This window comes from Anser brachyrhynchus (assembly GCF_964034855.1).
Source record: "Anser brachyrhynchus genome assembly, chromosome: W".
NCBI lineage: Eukaryota > Metazoa > Chordata > Aves > Anseriformes > Anatidae > Anser > Anser brachyrhynchus.
Window position 1 is genome coordinate 413,215 of NC_137704.1, and position 6,056 is coordinate 419,270.

The window sequence follows — 6,056 nt, forward strand, 5'->3', positions numbered from 1 at the left end:
TGGGCTGCGGCATTGTGGCAAGATATTGCTGCCCGGGTAGAGAACCTGGTTGTAAAGGTATCCCATGTAGATGCTCATGTGCCCAAGAATCGGGCTACTGAAGAACATCAAAACAACCAGCAGGTGGATCAGGCTGCTAAGATTGAAGTGGCTCAGGTGGACCTGGACTGGCAACATAAAGGTGAATTATTTATAGCCTGATGGGCCCGTGACACCTCGGGCCATCAAGGTAGAGCTTCAACATACAGATGGGCTCGTGATCGAGGGGTGGACCTGACCATGGACACTATAGCACAGGTTATTCATGACTGTGAAACATGTGCTGCAATCAAGCAAGCCAAATGGTCAAAGCCTCTTTGGTATGGAGGACGATGGCTGAAATATAAATATGGAGAGGCCTGGCAGATTGATTACATCACACTCCCTCAAACCCGCAACGGCAGGCGCCACGTACTTACAATGGTGGAAGCAACCACCGGATGGCTGGAAACATATCCTGTGCCCCATGCCACCGCCCGGAACACTATCCTGGGCCTTGAAAAGCAAGTCCTATGGAGACATGGCACCCCAGAGAGAATTGAGTCAGACAACGGGACTCATTTCCGAAACAACCTTATAGACACTTGGGCCAAAGAACATGGTATTGAGTGGGTATATCACATCCCCTATCATGCACCAGCCTCCGGGAAAGTTGAACAATACAGTGGACTGTTGAAGACTACACTGAAAGCAATGGGTGCTGGGACATTCAAAAATTGGGATACACATTTGGCAAAGGCCACCTGGTTAGTCAATACTAGGGGATCTGCCAACCGAGCTGGACCTGCCCAATCAAACCTGTTACGCACTGTAGAAGGGGATAAAGTTCCTGTAGTGCACGTAAGAAACATGCTGGGTAAGACAGTCTGGGCTACTCCTGCCTCAGGAAAAGGCAAACCCATTCGTGGAATTGCTTTTGCTCAGGGACCTGGATGCACTTGGTGGGTAACGCAAAAGAATGGGGAGGTCCGGTGTGTACCTCAAGGGGATTTGATACTGGGTGAGAATAGCCCATGAGTTGAATTGTAGTATGTTAATTATTATATAATACTGTATGTCATCCCTACCATGATTGCTATATACCATAGATGGAATTGGTGACTAATTAGAATGTATTGGAAAGAGTGTAACCTGAGCATGACATAAATGGTATGGAATAAGGGGTGGATATCTGTCCTGGTTCCAGTTAGGGTAGAGCTAATTTTCCTCCTAGTAGCTGGTAGGGTGGTATGTTTTGGATTAGGATGAGAAGAGCGCTGATAACATGCTGATGTTTTAATTGTTGCAGAGCAGTGCTTACACCAAGCCAAGGACTTTTCAGCTTCTCGCTCTCTGGAGGATGAGAGAACGGCTGTGTGGTGTTTAGCTGCTGCTGGGGTTAAACCACAGCAATCCCAAATATCCTGTTCTGTTTACATTGGGGTGTGTGCAGAAACTCAGGGCAAAGAATACAAAGCTGCTGCGGACAGAATCCCAGTGTTCACATCTGTGTTTCTGATCTGTTTTATTCTGACAGCAACTGATTGCTTTTGTAAAGAATGATGGGTCAGTCAATTCTCAGTTGGAAGCACTGTGTAAGCACTGTGTACTTCAGAGTGATCATCAAGCTTAACCAAAAAAACCACAAACCCATATGTAGATGAGTATGGCTAAGAATTGTTATGAAAGTGACCAGGCTTGAACTTCTGCTTGCCTGGTGGTTTTTGCCTTCTCATGGGTTAGACTGTGATGTAGAAGTGCAAGAGTTGAGATATCCAGAGCTAAGAAACATTTTGAAAAGCGATTTTACTGAAACATGGCATTAGAAATTAGAGAGTGATTGATTAAGAATGAATATGTAGGCAACACTCATTGCTTAATATGTGTTACATTTGCAATGTAGTGTGCCTGTGCTGCGCTTAGGCCTCCAGATAACAGGAGCCCCTAGGACCCCAAGAACCAGATCAAACCAATCTTATGGTTCGGACTTTGACCGAGGGCTCAGAGATAAGGAGGACAAGATAAACAATGTCAAATATGCAAGGCCTTGATAACAGTAGCCCCTCGGACCCTGAGAACCGGACCAAACCGATCTTATGGCCCAGATTGTGACCAAGGCCTCAGAGAGCATGCACAAGGAGATGAGGTGAAAGTTCAACCCTGATGAAGACATCTTACTTCATCCTCACGATCCTCAGCGCCCACCACCAGAAGGCACCGTGCAAGCGCAGAGGGGAGGAGTTTATGGAAATGACTTCTTGGAGCTAATTTGAATACTAAGCGGGGACAGGTCATGCATATGTATAGGCATACTAGGAAACTTCATGCATATGTAACTCTTTACTGTATATAACCAAGGCAAGTTGCCGTGTTGGGGCATGCATGACTTTGGTGGGACTACCCCCTGTGCCACCCAGCGCTGAATAAACATACCTACTTTACAATCTTACTGATTGTGGAGTCAGCTTTCTGCGAGTCATTTTGGCGAGCCAGGCAGGAGACTCTCTGCTCAGCTGTGGGATCGACTGCGGAGCGGACGCCCCTAGGTGCACCCCGAGTATTTTCCTCGGAGGAGCCTCCACTCTCAGCCGCTCACCAAAGGACATAACAAAGACCTCCTGAAGCTGCGGACAAACGGTATGTTTTACAGTACAGGAAGGGCCTGTAAGTCGTACACGTGGCTGGGGCAACTGGTAAATCGCGCAGAGACATCTGGTGTGCAGCATAGTCCCCGTAAGGGAGGAGGGTACCCTACAGGCTGGCCGATAGAGCGGTCAAGCGAGATTTGGTGACTGATAGAGTCAAGGGGGATTTGCTGACCAATAGAGTGGTCACTAGCAATCTTGGGAGTAGATCGAGCAAATCCGAGGTTACCGCTGCATCTCGGTTTTGGGAGCCAGGACGGACCTGCTCATGACTGTATAAGAAGCAGGAGAAGTGTAAGCGGGCCTCTCAAAATTGTGACAAGGTTATCTGGGTAATATTTGCAGCTGCTGGAGGGATACTAATTAGAGTGTTAATAATTGTGTGTCTTATTCTTAAATGTCCAGGAATTTTGTGTTGAAAGTATTTGTGCATGCGCTTGAAACAAAGCGGAATGAGTCACTCCACGAAGAATGCAGTCCGAGACCAGTCCAAGACAATACTTGTTTGGTTGGTTCCCGTTCTGAAATTATATATTCCTGTGGTACCAATGAGATCTGTTAGAGGCCAGTACTGTCAGCTAACATCGGTTATTGCAATTAAAACACGCCAAAAAACAGTCTGCCCTAGAATCCCCTTGCTGATAACTTTGTTTAACATAAATGGTGCTGCAAAAATATCATTCATGTGCAGGCTCTTAACTGAATTTGCTCTTTCACAGAATCATCGAGGTTGGAAGAGACCTCCAAGGTCACCTAGTCTAACCTCCGACCTAACACTAACAAGTCCTCCACTAAGCCATCATCAGTTCAACATCATCATAAGTTCAACATCTAAATGTCTCTTAAAGATCTCCAGGGATAGTGATTCAACCACTTCCCTGGTGTGATATATGGAGTAATAATTCGTGTCAAGATGATGGTTGATCCAAATAAAGAAGGGGGAGATGTGGGAGTGTGGCCATGGGGGTCGAAAAGCCCCATGGTTGGTGATAACATCAGACTCTTAACAATGAGGCCATCAGGAATGTAAAGAGTTCAGAAGGAACAAAGAAGGGTGATTCAGGAGACGCCTTGCCGTCTCAAACGGCTTGTTCTCCAGCCATTAAGACATAGAAGTTGCTGGGGGTTTGTTGGTTGCCGGGCAAAGTTGTTGACCAATGAATAGTTAGTGGAAAAGGACTGCTGTGGGGCGAATAGTAGAAGAAGGAAGCCTGTCCTCAGTATGGGATGCAATGTGATATAATGAAGTTCTGTCATCAATAAAGTAGCAGTTACTGATCCTAAAAGAACCCTGGTGTCCATGTGGTCGTTATGCCACAAATGGCACCCGAACAGGGACCTGAAGAAAACAGGAACAGGGACATGAAAAACAGGGGCAGGCTAACAGAACAGGGACCGGGATGGGAACAGGGACATTGATTGCCTAATGAAGATGGGTTTGGCCAAACTCAGCAAACAGCTCTAAGAAGTTCGTATAGAAAGTAGCTGGAAATTGGTGCACCGGAGCTGGAAGGAAGCTCAAGCTGAGGGAAGTGGACCCGTGCACACAACCGCCCCTCACTGGCCAAAGGTAAGCAGTTGCATGCTGTTATAAATTACTCTTTAGCCAGAAAAACTAAATGACTTATTATAAATTCTATTGAGTAAGCGATCAGCAAGCAAAACAGCGCTGGGCGGCCGGGGAGTCCATGCTCCTCCAAACGGCGCGCACCCTCCCCCTTTCGCAGTCCCCTTTTATCATCAGGTTCTTCGGGGGTTACGTGGCCCCTTTCTAGTACTGCGGCTGCGTCGATTGTTGCTAGGGGGTCGTCTCTGTCCCTCTGGTGGTCGTGCAGATGAAGGCAGTAGTCTTCCTCTGTTTAGTTTGCAGTGTTTCTCCTCCTTATTTGGTCATGTTAGTTTTTCTTAAGATAGGGCAGTGGGTTATCGGGTTGGCAATTGTACTGTTTACACAAAGTTCTCTCAACCGTATATCCGAGCCATCAACAGGCAGGATGACTCAAGGTTTTTACCGCCGCTGGAGCAACTCCTATTGTTCCATTCTTAATATAGCCATGAAAAATAATGAACAAACATTTCTTATACATCACACATGCTATGGGGAATCATATGTCCTTAGAAACAAAGACTGTCCTGGTAACCTTACAGCTTATTCAGACAGTTTATGATCCTGAAACGTAGGACCAAATTGAGGTCAAGGTGTGGGACTCTGCTACTAAAAATGACAAGGTTTTTGGTGGGATTGCTCGGCACCTGACGAGCAGTCTCTGAGGCCTTAAAGAGCCATGTGGGACCACAATCAGAAATGTGTGCTTTGCCAGACAGTGAGGGAGCTGCAGGCTCATTTACTGATCCGCCTGCTACGCCATCGGCCCCCCCCGCTCCTGCTGCCATCACAGGCGTTTGCTGTTATGCCCCCTGGTGACCTGGATGTTCCTTTTGATCCACGCCCTATAGGTCCTGAAAAGGAGCTGGATGTGTTTCCCTTTGATCCAGGAGGAATAGGATACGCAGGGCCCGAAGGCTGAGTTGCTTAACAGCTTAAAGCTAGACATATTGTTCCCGTGACTAGCCTTGGAACTCTCCGGTGTTTGTAATCAAGAAAAGGAATGGAAAATGGAGACTTTTATATGACCTGAGAAAAACGAATGAAGTCATGGAAGATATGGGAGCACTTCAACCAGGATTACCATCTCCAACGATGCTCCCCCAGTCAGGGACATGAATAGTAATAGACTTAAAGGATTGTTAATTAAACCCTTGCTAGAATTCAGAAAACTTTGCTATGTTTATGTTTTAATTGATACCTTTTCTGTTTGTACATATGTATAGGCGTACTCAGGTTTCTTATGAATATGTAAAAGCGATGTTCTATATCTATATGAAGTTTGGTGGTTGTGTGTGCGTGTTGGTAGAGCGTAGACTCCCCGTGCACCCAGCCCTGTTTACTTGCCTTTTATAAATATTACTAAATTCAGATTGAGTTGTATCTTCACTTATAACACTGGGCAGTGTAATGGGTAAAGTGGGTAAAGCCTTGTTTGTTCATTAAATGTTGCTGATGGGAGGTTTCAATGGTTGGTTGCTTATACCCCCAATATTCTGTTGAAGGAAAAAAACAAGTATGGGAACTTCCTGTTAAGTTAAAAATTGCAGTAGAAACCAGCTCCAAGTAAGGGCAAAATGGCATTCCCCCTCGCGTGAGAACACACATACCGCAGCAAAGTCATGACCCCAACGCAGAGGAAGACAACGATCTTCAACCCCACGATAATCTTCATCCCCACGACCACCAGAGGACTGACGAAGACCCTCTAGCAACAGGCCACCTAGTCATTGAAGACACCAGGCTGTGCCACTAAACCCGGAACTACTAGGCTATAAACCGAGACT

At 46.2% G+C, this 6,056-nt stretch overlaps 1 long non-coding RNA gene across 1 annotated transcript; it reads left to right on the top strand.

Annotated features, from left to right (window-relative positions):
- Nucleotides 1-4,008: 4,008 nt before the first annotated feature.
- Nucleotides 4,009-5,640, top strand: LOC308184677. The gene is made up of 2 exons (XR_013942800.1): nucleotides 4,009-4,233; nucleotides 5,121-5,640. It is a non-coding gene; the product is annotated as an uncharacterized lncRNA (long non-coding RNA).
- The last annotated feature ends 416 nt before the right edge of the window (nucleotides 5,641-6,056 follow it).